This window comes from Peromyscus maniculatus, chromosome 23 (genome assembly GCF_049852395.1).
Source record: "Peromyscus maniculatus bairdii isolate BWxNUB_F1_BW_parent chromosome 23, HU_Pman_BW_mat_3.1, whole genome shotgun sequence".
NCBI lineage: Eukaryota > Metazoa > Chordata > Mammalia > Rodentia > Cricetidae > Peromyscus > Peromyscus maniculatus.
The window spans coordinates 52,054,552-52,069,371 of record NC_134874.1 but is presented as its reverse complement, the minus strand read 5'-3'; the positions used below and the strand labels follow the sequence as shown (position 1 = coordinate 52,069,371).

The following is a 14,820-nucleotide window of genomic DNA, read 5'->3' as shown; positions in this document are numbered from 1 at the left end:
TGTCCAAAATGTCCTTTGTGTCTGGTTTTGGGTTCAGTTTATCATTTAATTTATCCCCTTACCTAGCTTGTTATTTAGACATCTTTTTAAAAAAAATTAATAGCTGCTTTTCAGGCACTGAAGGCCTCAGAGCTACTAAACTCAGAGCTCCTTCCTTGCTAAAAATGCCAGAAAGCTACCAGACCTCTGGAGCTCATCCATTGTGTGTTATATCAACTGAGCCAAATAATAGTTTATATTTTACAGATTATTTGTGCCAAAATTTCTGTCTTTTGTTATGGTGGAATTCAAGACTTTTGTAAACCTCTCTTAATTAAATACACATGATGAATGACAATATAATGATGGAACACTATAACTTTTATTGACTAAAACTTATGAAATGCTAAGAAATCCCTTATAAAGTTTAAATTTTATGCAGATTTATTTGCATCAACTCTGTACAACTCAGGTTTCTTGCATGATCCCATTATTTTATATTTCCCTGGCACTATCTTTTTATGGTTCTGGGTTCCAGAATGACCTTATAGTCCTTACATTCTGTTTGGTCACAATCCTTTATTCTTACAACTGAGAGTAGGAGAATGAACTGACATCATGGACTTCATGGGTGCAAGTCTCTCTGCCTCCCTGGGTCCATGAAATAAACCGAGAAATTATGAAACAATGATTTGAAAGTTGCACATATGTGATTAGACATGTAGGTATGTACACATGAGTGCAGTTCCCACAGAGATGAGAAGAGGTTCCAGATTCCCTGGGACTAGAGATATTGGTGTTTTATTATGGATTACTGTGATGGGTGATGGGAACTGAACTCAAGTCCTTCAAAAGAGTACAGTGTGTGATTTTCTGTTAGGCCAACTCTAGCCCCATCATTCAAAAACCTTAAGAGAAGTTTGGAAGATAGTAAAAATGTAGTCATTATGTTTAGTTGTATAAAAATATGTCAGGGACAAGGACAGAATCTCTAGTTAGTGGAAAAATACAGACCCCCCCCCCCCATAAGACAGGGAACTAGATCATCTTACAGTCAGGTTGCCTAGCAACAGGACATTGAGTCAGAGCCCTTGACCCTTGCACCCTTTAAATATCCTACATGAACATCCTGTTAGTTTGCACCACCTTGTGCAGATAACAGCTTCTTGCTCCACCTACCCTGCAGGAACTATATAAACCATCCCGGAGAAAAATCAAGTGGCACCTTGATCAGAATCTTGACTTGGTGTATTTCCTTTGTGTCTCCTGTCCGTATCATTCTGTCCTTAGGGTGGTTGAGAACCTGTTGAAGCCCTGCTGGCTGGGGCAAAAATATATGAGCCCTTGTGCAAATAAGTAATTCTTTTTCTGTTTTGTTACTTCTAAAGTTAATCTTATTAATCTGTACATTTTAATTATATAAAATAAGTCATTTGTTTCTGTACACCACCTTGTTTCCCAGTTATACTCCCTCCATTTAAAATATTTCCCCTCACACTTCAAAAATTTTTAACCCTTTTCTTATTTTTCTAGATTCCATTTATGAGAGAAGATATGTGTTAATTGTTTTTGGAGAGTTGTCTGTTTCTAAACTTGATGATACATAGTTGGAACAATTTTCTTGAAAATTACGCAACTTTTTTCTATAATTTTATTTTGAATTATCTTGCATTATTTATGCATATTGTGTGGTCTTTAGTCATTCATATAATGGTGGATCTCTGAGCTCATTCCCTGAATCATCTATTGCAGGTAGTGCAGTGATAAAAAATTACACACAAACTCACCTTACATATGTAGTGATTCAGCTTCATTCATTTCGATCAGTGTGCACACCCTGGAGTGGTACAGCAGGGATGACTATGTTAAATTTTCATTCATACCCATCGTTACAGCATCCATTGTACCTGGAATGTTTTAGTTTACAATGAACATAACGTATATGTTCTTTTTCCACCTCCTTTGCAGCATTTAAAAAATTAGATTGGGTGAAAAATGTAATCATTTTAAAGACACTTAAAGCTGGAATTATGGGGCAATCTGAATATTATTTTACTAATGTGACAAATGGGTCTGGGGTCCAAGAAAATGACCACAGAGTCTATAGTATTTGAGCCAGGCTGTAAGTCCTGCTCACAATTTATTCTATTGAAATGGTTGCCATGCATTGTTCTGAGTGGTCAGAGCTGGATCTCATATTATCTCACAGCTGGTGACCTCAAAGTGGTCCATTTGGTAAGGAGAATGTACTTGTGAGTACCTAGTTTAACTTTGCACCCATATTTGTAGTTCATATATTTGTTGGCATTTGAGATACTGTCTCAGATATGCTGATTGTGAAAAATTGTTTTCAGCATGCAGAAAATGAAACTCTGCTCTCTGTCTTCTACCATACACAAGCTCTGCACCAAATGTGTCACAGAACTGATACCCTGAAAATGCCAAAGGATACAGAAGAGAAAATACTCCCACTGCTAAGTACAGGTAAGGATTTTCTGAATAGGACTCTTGTCCAATAGTAAATGAGACCAAAAATCAACAAATAGGATCTCATGAAATTAAGACTTTTTATTTCAGCATAAGAAAATATAATTTAAGTGGTAGCATACAGAATATGAGAAAATCACTGGTGTAATATTGGCATCAGAAGTACTGTGTAATTAACTTCCTTCTGATCTGGTGAGGACTGCACTATAGGAAGGAATTAGTACCTGGTACTGTGTACCTGGTCAAAAGACACCGGCTTGACAGGTCATAGCCCTTTAGATGATGCTACCATTGTTACTTAGTGTAGTAGCAACTGCTTTGTAAATATTTTTGTTTTACACATAGATCTCTTCAGCTCTCAGTCTTGGCCAGAGGTTCTCTTTCTGTGGTATGCAGCAGCAAATGCACAGCCTCATAACTTCAAAATGTTGAAATGACCATGAATGCTCATTTCTAAATGGGACCTGTAGATCAACCACTTCCCCTAGGATAGGAAACATCCTGGAAGTGGGTCCTGAATGTCCTGACTAAGCATGAGGGAACTGCTGTGACATGCTGTCCTTTGGACATAACATAGCCATTGCTCACTCACAAGAGCTGCCATCACCTGCAGCTTCAGGTGACCGTGTTCAGGACTGACTGTGAACACACCTATCTGTCCTGAACCAGACAGCTGGAAGAGGCAGCGTGCTCGTGGAAGACAAAGTCTACTAAGCCTCTGTCTCAGTACAGAAAATAAGAAGGAAGCTAGAAGTTGGCCATTTGTTTTTTTCTTTTCTCTTTCTTTCTTTCTTTCTTTCTTTCTTTCTTTCTTTCTTTCTTTCTTTCTTTCTTTCTTTCTTTCTTTCTCTCTCTCTCTCTCTCTCTCTCTCTCTCTCTCTCTCTCTCTCCCTTCCTTCCTTCCTTCCTTCCTTCCTTCCTTCCTTCCTTCCTTCCTTCCTTCCTTCCTTCCTTTCTTTCTTTCTTCCCTTTATTTTATTTTACAATACCATTCACTTCTACATATCAGCCACGGATTCCCTTGTTCTCCCCCCTCCTGCCCCCCTCCTTTTCCCCCCAGCCCACCCCCCATTCCCACCTCCTCCAGTCAAAAGCCTCCTCCCCAAGGACTGAGATTGACCTGGTAGACTCAGTCCAGGCAGGTCCACTCCCCTCCTCCGAGACTGAGGCAAGAGTCCCTGCATAAGCTCCAGGTTTCAAACAGCCAACTCATGCAATGAGCACAGGACCCAGTCCCACTGCCTAGTTGCCTCCCAAACAGATCAAGCCAATCAACTGTCTCACCTATTCAGAGGGCCTGATCCAGTTGGGGGCCCCTCAGCCTTTGGTTCATAGTTCATGTGTTTCCTTTCGTTTGGCTATTTGTCCCTGTGCTTGATCCAACCTTGGTTTCAACAATTCTTGCTCATATAAACCCTCCTCTTTCTCACTATTTAGACTCCCAGAGCTCCACCTGGAGCCTAGCATTGAATCCGTAGATTGCTTTTGGTAAAATTGCCATTCTTACTATGTTGGTCCTTCCTATCCATAAGCATGGGAGATCTTTCCATTTTCTGACATCTTCTACATTATCTTTTTTTTTTTTTCAGGGACTCAAAGTTCTTGTCATATAGGTCCTTCACTTGCATGGTTAGTGTTACCCCAAGGTATTTTATGTCATTTGTGGCTATTGTAAAGGGTGATGTATCTTTGATTTCCTTCTCAGCTTCTTTGTCCATTGTATATAGGAGGGCTACTGATTTTTTTTTGAGTTAATCTTGTATCCTGCTATGTTGCTGAAGGTGTTTTTAAGCTTTATCAGTTTCTTGGTAGAATCTTTGGATTCACTCAAGTTACTATCATGTCATCTGCAAATAGGGAAAGCTTGACTTCTTCCTTTCCAATTTGTATCCCCTTAATCTCCTTATGTTGTCTTATTGCTCTGTCTATAACTTCAAGTACTATATTGAATAAGTATGGGGAGAGTGGACAGCCTTGCCTCATTCCTGATTTTAGTGGAATTGCTTTGAGTTTCTCTCCATTTAATTTGATGTTGGCTGTTGGCTTGCTGTAATTTGCCTTTATTATGTTTAGGTATGTTCCCTCTATTCCTGATTGCTCCAAGACTTTTTTCATGAAGGGGTGTTGGATTTTGTCAAATGCCTTTTCTGCATCTCGTGAGATGATCATGTGGTTTTTTTCTTTGAGTTTGTTTATATGGTGTATTACATTGATGGACTTTCATATATTGAACCACCCTTGCATCCCTGGGATGAAGCCTACTTGATCATGGTGGATAATTGTTTTGATGTGTTCTTGGAGTCTGTTTACCAGTATTTTATTGAGTATTTTTGCATCAATGTTCATGAGGGAGATCAGTCTGTAGTTCTCTTTCTTTGTTGTATCCTTGTTTGGTTTAGGAATCAGGGCAATTGTAGCCTCATAGAAGGAGTTTGGTAATGTTCCTTCTGTTTCTATTGTGTGTAACAATTTAGAGAGTATTGGTATTAACTCTTCTTTGAAGATCTGGTAGAATTCTGCGCTGAAACCATCTGGTCCTGGGCTTCTTTTGGTTGGGAGACTTTTAATGACTGTTTCTATTTCCTTAGGAGTTATTGGAATATTTAAATAGTTTATCTGGTCATGATTTAACTTAGGTATGTGGTATCCATCCAGAAAATTGTCCATTTCTTTTAGGTTTTCCAGTTTTGTGGAGTAGAGGTTTCTGAAATATGACCTGATAATTCTCTGGATTTCCTGAATGTCTGTTGTTATGTCCCTTTTTTCATTTCTGATTTTGTTGATTTGAATTCTCTCTCTCGCTGTCTTTTGGTTTGGGTAGGGGCTTGTCTATCTTGTTGATTTTCTCAAAGAACCAACTCTTTGTTTCATTAATTTTTTGTATTGTTCTCTTAGTTTCTATTTTATTGATTTCACCTCTCACTTTGATAATTACCTGGCGTCTATTCTTCCTGGGAGACTTTGCTTCTTCTTGTTCTAGAGCTTTCAGGTGTGCTGTTAAGTCACTAGTATGAGATTTCTCCACTTTTTTATGTGGGCATTTAGTGCTATGAATTTCCCTCTTAGCATTGCTTTCATAGTGTCCCATAAGTTTGGGTATGTGGTGTCTTTATTTTCGTTGATCTCTTGGAAGTCTTTAATTACTTTCTTTATTTCTTCCTTAACCCATTGGTGATTCAGTTGAGCATTATTCAGTTTCCATGAGATTGTAGGTTTTCTGTAGTTTTTGTTGTTGTTGAAATCTAACTTTAAACCATGGTGGTCTGATGGAACACAGGAGGTTATTCCAATTGTTTTGTATCTGTTGAGATTTGCTTTGTGTCCAAGTATGTGGTCCATTTTAGGGAAAGTTCCATGGGGTGCTGAGAAGAAGGTATATTCTTTCTTGTTAGAATGGAATGTTCTGTAGATATCTGTTAGGTCCAATTGGGTCATGACATCAGTTAAGTCCTTTATTTCTCTGTTAAGTTTCGATTTGGGAGATCTGTCCAGTCGTGAAAGTGGGGTGTTGAGATCTCCCACTATTAATGTGTGGGGTTTTATATGTGGTTTAAGCTATAGTAATGTTTCTTTTACATATGTGGGTGCCCTTGTGTTTGGGGCATAAATGTTCAGAATTGAAACTTCATCTTAGTGGATCTTTCCTGTGATGAGTATGTAATGCCCTTCTTGATCTCTTTTGATTGATTTTATTTTGAAGTCTATTTTGCTGGATATCAGGATGGCTACACCTGCTTGTTTCTTAAGACCGTTTGATTGGAAAGTCTTTTCCCAGCCTTTTATTCTTAGGTAGTGTCTGTCTTTGAATTTGAGATTTTTTTTATTGTATGCAGCAGAAAGATGGGTCCTGCTTTTGTATCCATTCTGTAAGCCTATGTCTTTTTATAGGTGAATTAAGTCCATTGATATTAAGGGATATTAAAGACCAGTGATTGTTAATTCCTGTTATTTTTTTGGTGGTAGTGTGTATGTACTTCTCTTCTTTGGGGTTTACTGCGGCTGTGGCTTTATTTATTGCCTGTGTTTTCAAGGGTGTATCTGACTTCCTTAGGTTGGAATTTTCCTTTTAGCGCTTTCTGTAGGGCTGGGTTTGTGGATAAGTATTGTTTAAATCTGGCTTTGTCTTGGAATGTCTTGTTCATTCCATCTATGATGACTGAAAGTTTTGCTGGGTATATTAGTCTGGGCTAACATGCATGGTCTCTTAGTGTCTGCATTACATCTGACCAGGTCCTTCTGGCTTTCAAAATCTAAATTGAGAAATCGGGTGTTATTCTGATAGGTTTACCTTTATAGGTCACTTGGCCTTTTTTCTTTGCTGCTCTTAATATTCTTTCTTTATTATGTATGTTTAGTTGTTTAATTATTATGTGGGGAGGGGGCTTTTTTTGGGGTTTTAGTCAGTTTGGTGTTCTATAGGCTTCTTCTATCTTCATAGGCATTTCCTTCTTTAAATTGGGAAAGTTTTCTTCTATGATTTTGTTGAATATATTTTCTGTGCCTTTGAGTTGGTATTCATCTCCTTCTATCCCTATTATTCATAGGTTTGGTCTTTTCATGTTGTCCCTAATTTCTTGGACATTTTGGTTCATGACTTTGTTGGCTTTAGTGTTTTCTTTGACTGATGAATCTGTTTCTTCTACTGTATCTTCAATGCCAGAGATCCCCTCTTCCATCTCTTGCATTCTGTTGGTTATACTTGCATCTGAAGTTCCCGATGGTTTACTCAGATTTTCTATTTCCAGCATTCCCTCAGTTTGTGTCTTCTTCATTTTTTCCATTTCCCCTTTCAGGTCTTGGACTGTTTCCTTCACTTGTTTCATTGCTTTTTCATGATTTTCTTTCAGTACTTTATTGTTTTCTTCCAGGACTTTATTGTTTTCTTCTAATTTGTTTGCCCTTTCTTCTAGTTGTTTATAGCGTTCTTCCGATTTTTTTTTTCTTTTCCTCTACACAAGCCTCTACCTTCTTCATGATGTTATTCATAAGGCTGTTTTCTTCTGCTTTTTCCAATTTTTGATGTTCAGGTCTAGATGTTGGAGGCGTGCTAGGTTCTGGTGATGCTGTATTTCTCTTCATTTTGTTGTATGTACTTCTGCCTTGACATCTGCCCATCACCTTGTGGTTCATTCTTGGTCTTATCAGCGCACTTGGTTCAGACAGAGCTGACAGATTCAGGAAGTCTCTCTCTCTTGTCCAGATGGGAGCACTCTTGTCCAAATGGGAACTCTGGGGCAGGATGGAAGCTCTCATCGAAGTTGGCCATTTGTATTACTTATCAGTTCCCCTTTCTTTATCTCTCTGCCTCCCAGGGAAGACTGTGATTCCTATTCCCTCAAATTAATGAGTTTATTGAGGTTAATACAGGAGTATAGGTATGGGATTACTTATAGGAATATGAATAACTCTAATCTGTGGCATCACAAAGGCTCACATTAGAATGGGTGACTCATGAGGACTAGAACTCTGAATGTGGCTGCATGACTTGTTTGCAGCTGAATGGGACAGAGGGTCTCCTTTCTTCAGTTCTCCTTAGTTATCACCCATTTAACCTTGGAAGTGGAAGGGCCTTGTAATTCCTGTATGTTTCAACTTTCCCAGCCATGATTTAATTGCTGGATATTATGAACCTCTTCTCTTTTTTCATAGAACTTTCTGAGACTTAATGAAATAGTCCTGCCCAGGGAAGAGTACACCAGTTGGATACTCAATATCAAAGGGTCATTTCTGAAAACATATATGCTAGCTATACGGAATGATTGGTTTACATTTAGGAAATATAACTATATGGATATATATATATATATATATATTTCATACACATATATATGTATAAGCATGTAGCAACAATTAATGAAAATAGAGGTCATTAATTTGAAATAGAGCAAGGAAGAGTATTGGGAGGGTTTGAAGGATGAAAGAGAGGAGAAAGTAATCTCAAAAATAATAGAAAACTATTTCATGTCATAAAAAGGAAAACTGTTACACAACACTTTACCCTTTCCTTAAAATGTTAGTTGTTTCTACAAGTTCACATTCTCCCATGGAGCTCTGCAAAGGCACTGACGGCAAACACCAGTCCTGAAGTCTCTGGTGAATCAACCATTTTATGTTTGACCTCTTCTGTAAGCACAGACCAGTGCTCCATCATGCCCAGTGAATTGGCCATAAAGCACTGCTTCTCTCATATGTATTTTATCAGGAAAACCCCATCCTTCCTTCATCATCTTCCAGTCTGTGTGAGACCTCTGCCTGTGATAACCAAGCATCCCCAATGCTTCCTGTGAGCCAGTCCATCAGGAATAATCTCTCTCAGATTTCATTAGATTACATAGCCTGTATTTCAAGGAGGTGGAAGTAAGTGCATGACCTACTTTCCCACTTCTGTAGCACTCAGATTGATCTCATCTGTTCTCATAGCCTGCAATCCCATGAGCCAAGCATTGGCAGGAGGTTTCACTGATCTGTTGAAAGTCTTTTGTAATTCAAACAGTTGAGAGACAGATTACTCCCTGACTAAGACTAAGCCTCTTTTTGTAGGCCATTTTAAGGCTCTCAAATGCAAGTTCTAGCATGGATTTTCCTTTTCTCTGTATAAAAGGTTGAACTATGTGACATCTTCTATCACCTTTATTCCAAACAGAGAATTACATCCTAATTGTATACAAGTGTACTGAATTTTGGCCTAAGGAATTTTAATGAATACAGCAGTTTCATAAATGATCTTCATTTTTTTATCTTCCATAAAACTTCTGACTCATGATTAACTCTGTTTCCTGGCTTTGTGTACATCTTTCCATTTCCATTTAGAAAACACTATGGATTTTACCTCTTGACAAAAATGTATTTAGTGAGAAAACTTTTTTTGAACTTCATGGCAGAGAACTAATAAACACTGAATATATCAACTCATTGAATTCATTATATCTAAATTACATTTGTCATAAAAAGCAAACTAAGATGATGTGTTTGCAAGTTATTAAAGTATCAAGATTTAGATGTAGGTTTTTAGCTGGTTTTAAGCACAGTTGCATTTTTTAACACTTTTGCACAAGACTTTTAGTGTCGCAGTGTCAGAGATCTAAGGAATGTAACATTTCAGCAGGTTCGGGGGAGGATATGGATTACAAAGATTTCGGGTGGGAAAATATGGAGAATAAAACCCACAAAGAAAAGTTTTAATTGTTATAATGTAACTAGCAATTTATAAGGCCCTGTAAAAACTTAGGGAGGCAAAAATGATTATAATATTCTGGATGAATAAGGGAAGAGCAAGAACAAGGAGAAATAGAAGAGGAAGAATAGTAGTAGGAGAAGATGGATGCATGGATGGATGGATGGAAGTTAGTATGGATGGAGGTAGATAGATGGATAGATGGATTGAAGAATAGAGATAGCTGATGGAAAGATAGATAAATTGATATAAAAATAGAGTATATACAGTTTTTCAGGCTATACAATACAGTGGTTATTGTGTCCAATAATGGCAGAATGGACTCAGAACGTTTGTCTTTTTTTCCCATATTGGTCAGAGAACTAGTTATGGGTGAAGAACTCTGGATTTTTTCTTTCAGCATCTGAAGCCCTTTGAATCTGGACAATTCTAGGACTTCTGGTTCCCAGAAATAGCCCTCAAATTTAGTTCCGTTCCAATTGTCTCTCAGTGGTCCCACTTTTACTTTAGGCTGATATATGAGGTGAGGTGGGACAAATACTGGTCATCCAGGGAGCCCTGGCATTCTAGATCCCCAAGAATCTTTCTAAATGAATGCTCCAGGTTTTGTGTAGAACTCTAGAAAAGGAACAAGGAATCCTGGCTACAGCAGATGATACAGAACAGGCTGAGTTCTTGCATGGTGATATGGATTATTGTAATGGAGAGGCAAGAGTCTCTGGGTCAGGAATATGCAACAGGCTAGATACTTTGAAGATAAAATTTAGACCACTTTTTTTTCAGAGCTGAGGACCAAGCCCAAGTCCTTGTGCTTGCTAGACAAGCACTCTACCACTGAGCTAAATCCCCATTGCCTGACTTTTAAGGACATACTTTAGAGAAAAGCCAGAGGGAAATGGAGGACTTAAGACTACCAATGTCTGACGTCATCAGACTTACCTAGAATGTGTTGAACTGAACATGTTTGTCTTTGGGGGATGTTAGTTTTATAAAGACAACAGATTTAGTAGGGGGGGTTGCTAGCATTGAGCTCACCAGGACGAGGACACCCCATTCAATGATTAGTCTGGAATTCTTTAAGGAAGGAGGAGATGCAGCAAGTAGATGAAATGAAATCTGGAAGTGCCTGCAGTTGAGAAGTGAGGATGAGGTGGGTCAATCCAGAATGTTAACCAAGAAAAGTCAGAATAAGAAAAATTAAATATGGGAGGAACTCTGACAATATGTGAGAAAAGTCTGTATTTGTTAATGCTTTGGTGATGGGCATTACACATCATCCTGGGACTTTAAAAACTAGTACAATGGGATCCTTCTTTGAGAAATAATTTCCACAATTGACATAATATTTTATATTAAGTTCATCTCTCTGAAATCTTGTAAGAAAAGAGGAACATTATGGACCATGTTTCTGTTAAAAGAAGTAGAAAAGAATTATTGAAGCCGATTTTGGTTTAGTCTGAGCTTCTTGGTAGGAAGGGGTATTGCTATGTTAATTTTGAGACTTGTTTGTTCCTATAATTATCAGCTGAAGTCAAGATTTAGAGTTTTATCAGACCCATATATCATGTGGTATAACACCATTTGTATTATGCTATGTTCATATTCATTGGTTACTCAGATGAGAGCTTGAATCATAATGGTGAGTGGCACATCCTGGCTTGCATGTACTGAAGATGACAAGTGTAAATGGAATGTATGTGATCCACACAGTTGGTACTCAGGATGTCAACTTATATCTGTACATGAAGTCTGTGAGACTAAGATCTTCAATAAACATTCTTCTCTGTGTCTCTTTTGAGGCCTTGATTGGCTGTAAAACATCAAGTGAAATTGAGGTCTGGGATCAGTGTGCCTCAAGGTTCCCTCTAACTACCAAATATGTTAATGATGTCCATTTGCTTTCATCTGTAAGGGAGCCATCAGCTCCACTGAGAACATGGTGTTTCTGGCTCCCTTTTGGTTATGGTGTTGGACGAAGAAGAGAATATTCTGCCCACACATCCTCAAAGTTCAGGGCTTCTGAGTTTAATTCTTGCTCAGTAGGCTGCAGGTCTCCACTGATAGCAGTTTATGGTCAGGATATTTCTTCTCTTGGATTGCCAGGACACCTTTCACACAGGGCTTGGTCCTTGGCTACTTGATATCAGGGTTTGGCCTAGGAAGAGTTCTCCATTGTGGTTGGAGCAGGTTCCATTTAAATTGTCTCTTCAAACTGTGCTTCCTAGGGTCAACATTAAGTCTGACCACGTATCTCTCATTGGGTTGGCAGGAGCTCCCTTGATTTTAGAGTTTGTGGTATATCTTCATGAAGGTCTATTGTTGGCCTGTAACATTTCCACTTTTGATTTTGCCTGGCTTGTTCTATGAGTTTTGTATGAGCTCTGATTTCTTCCCAGTCAAAATATGCCCTAGACCTGCTTCTTCATTTGGTCCTTGGAGAATGTCCCAGGTCATCCTCTCTCCCTGTTTTGGTTCATGCTTTTGTCAGGGTAAGTGTTAGCACTCTTGCATTCTCCTTTTCCTGCTTTGTCCCCCGGCCTCTTTAATTTGAGGGATTGGTCTGGGCCCACGTCTTTCCTTAGTTTGGCCCAGTCTTCTTCAGGGTCAGATGTATGCTGAGGCCCACTTCTCATCTTGGTGAAGGCCCTGGCTTCAGTCCAGGTAAAGTTGGGGCATGGGTACTCTCCTTTTCTTTCTTTGAGGCAGGTCTTTTTCTTCGGAGGAATAGGGTAGAACTCATCTCCCTCTTGGTTGGGGCCAGCCTTCTTCAGGGTCATGGTTAGGCATGGGTGTTCTTTTCTTTTCTTTTTGTTTCATTTCATTTTGTTACTTTTCCTTCTTCTCCTTTGCCCTTGGCTCTTCCATTTAATGAACTGGCCCAGGGATACTTCTGTTTTTCCTCTGAGCCAGAGCTTATTCAGCTTCAGGTTTTAGTGAAGGCCTCTTTTAGGTCAGGTTTGGCCTTTCATTCCTAGGGTTGGTCACTGGCCTTTCTGGGTGAGGGAAGCCATTGCTAATGTAGGCGTTATTTCTGGTCTTCACCAGGTTCATCCTTAGGCCTTCGAATACTTCTGTCTTGACATCATGGTTTAATGGTTAATCCTGGTCTACTTTCACTTTAGGTGCTTAGCATGGGCCTTTTCAGGGGCCATGTTGGCCTGGGGTACTTTAAGGGTGTGCCTGTGTCCACGCAGTTTTTTTTTAGAGTTAAGCCTGGTTATATTGATATTCTGGGACTGTTGATACCTGTTTCTCTTCAGGGTTGAAGCAGGGGGTACTTTTGAGTGGAGGTTTGACTGGAGCGACTTTGTATTTGTAATCTGCCTTGGATTATGCTCAGCCTTTCTGAATAAAAATAACATGTGGATATTGATAGAAGGTTGTATTTATTGTGCTTCTCTTACATCTCAAGTATATCTGAGGAACATTGGCTCTTTCCAAGGGAAATGGGAATAGACACCAACACACAGCACAGACTCCAGATGAAATAAACTACATATTACACAAATAGAAAGGTGAAGTAGGGAGGAGACAGTGGTGCTTGGGGAGTCCTTGCTGCTGCATTGGTGACTGTGGCCATGGTAAAGAGGCACCATGAGCTCATGTGGAAAATTGTTGCTTCTCAATAAAATAACATAATAGAGTCCCAACAAGGTCTCTGCTGCCTTTCCATCCGTGATCTGCTCCCATGAAGGGATATCACAGGGGGTTAATATAACTACAGAGGCTGGTCCTCCATTGATCTAACATTAGGGTTGTACAGATCTTCATGAGGCCTCTTATGCAGTGTGGGCGTGGTGTCCTCTCCTGTATGTCATTCATGGCATGCACTATGAGGGTGTTCCTCTGTTCCTTGCTATGGAAACACTTCTCAAAATGTCATTTGTCTTCTACCTTGAAAACCCCTGGAACAATGAACCATGCCTTCGTGATCCCTTTCAAGAAAGCTCCTTGTCATGTCCACTCACTGATGTGAGATCACGTCTTCCCACAAAGAATGTTTGCACTGCCTTACAAGAAATTGATTCCTGCTCATGTTATTATTGTTGTGAATCACAGCCCACTTTATTAGAGTGAGCTGCCAACATGTCAAGGGCACACATGTAACCATGACAATGATTCCTTGTGTAGTGTCACAGAGGCCAGGCCACACTCTGCTCAGGGGAGCACATAGGTGGTCAAGCTATGCAGATGTCTTTGGACTGGTAATTAGGGAAGGTGCCTGAAGGCTTCAGTTATCATCATTGCTTGGGGACAATTTCCCATCCAATCATCATTTCCTATTACAGAACTTCACTGCTGAAAAGAGAAAGGTCATTGGGGAAAGGTCAGACTCAGTCCATATGTACACGGTTCAAATATTGGTCTCTCATTTCTGATGCTCAGTTTATCATCAAGAGTCTCTCATCATGAGGCTTGTATTGTGTCCTCTGCAGGACCTGCATCTTGGGGAACAGAGCTGTTTGAAATTTGCCCTCCAGCCTGTCCCTTCACCATCATTAAACACACCTTGAATTGGGATTGACCAGAAAGCAGAAAGCCATGAGGCTTTCCCTACCTCCTCTCATCATGGTAGTTGATGACTTCTGAGGCTGTCACTCAGTGGATAGCAGTGTAACAGCAGTTTATCCTGTCCCATTTGTAAAGTGGAGTCCTGGGACAGGTGCTGACTCTGCCTCAGCTGTTGTCACCTTTTCTAACAAACACAAGTGGAGATTAGTGTAGAAAACAATGGACATATCCCTCTGAGAATACCCCTTCCCAATCTCCCACTGTCCTTTGCCATCATGCCTTTCTCCTTCCCTGAAAGTTTATCCCTCAAGGCTGGTATCAGATTTCCAGCAATCATTCTAATTCAGGTCCTCATTGTTGGGTTTCCTTTTCATTCTTCTTCTCCATGGATGCTTTTTTCCTGCTCTAACATGATATTTGAAGGACAATGGGAAGGAGGCATCTTAGAGATCCGAGGAGTTAGTCAAGGTATCACAGTGTTCCATTCCTCTATCTTATTGTGGATGGAAACCTACACTTAAGAATTTTGGCATGCAAAAAGAAAGAGAACAAAACTGAATTAACATCTTTTTCTACTGGTCCTCAACCTATCAAATCTCAGTTATAAAATAAAAACTATGGGGAGATTCTTCCTGTGATTTCTAGATGAAGTGTAAGCATTGTGCTAA

At 39.4% G+C, this 14,820-nt stretch overlaps 1 protein-coding gene across 2 annotated transcripts in view; it reads left to right on the top strand.

The window, feature by feature from the left end:
- LOC143270520 (uncharacterized) overlaps positions 1 to 14,820 on the top strand; it is a 146,912-nt gene that overhangs the window by 2,351 nt on the left and 129,741 nt on the right. The window contains exon 2 of one of the 2 annotated variants that reach the window (XM_076560756.1): positions 2,334 to 2,463. The gene's annotated coding sequence lies outside the window, so the exon portion shown is untranslated. Of the gene's footprint in view, positions 1 to 2,333; positions 2,464 to 7,942; positions 8,048 to 14,820 lie in introns of those variants that run through there. The other variant, XR_013047708.1, reaches the window with a different exon arrangement.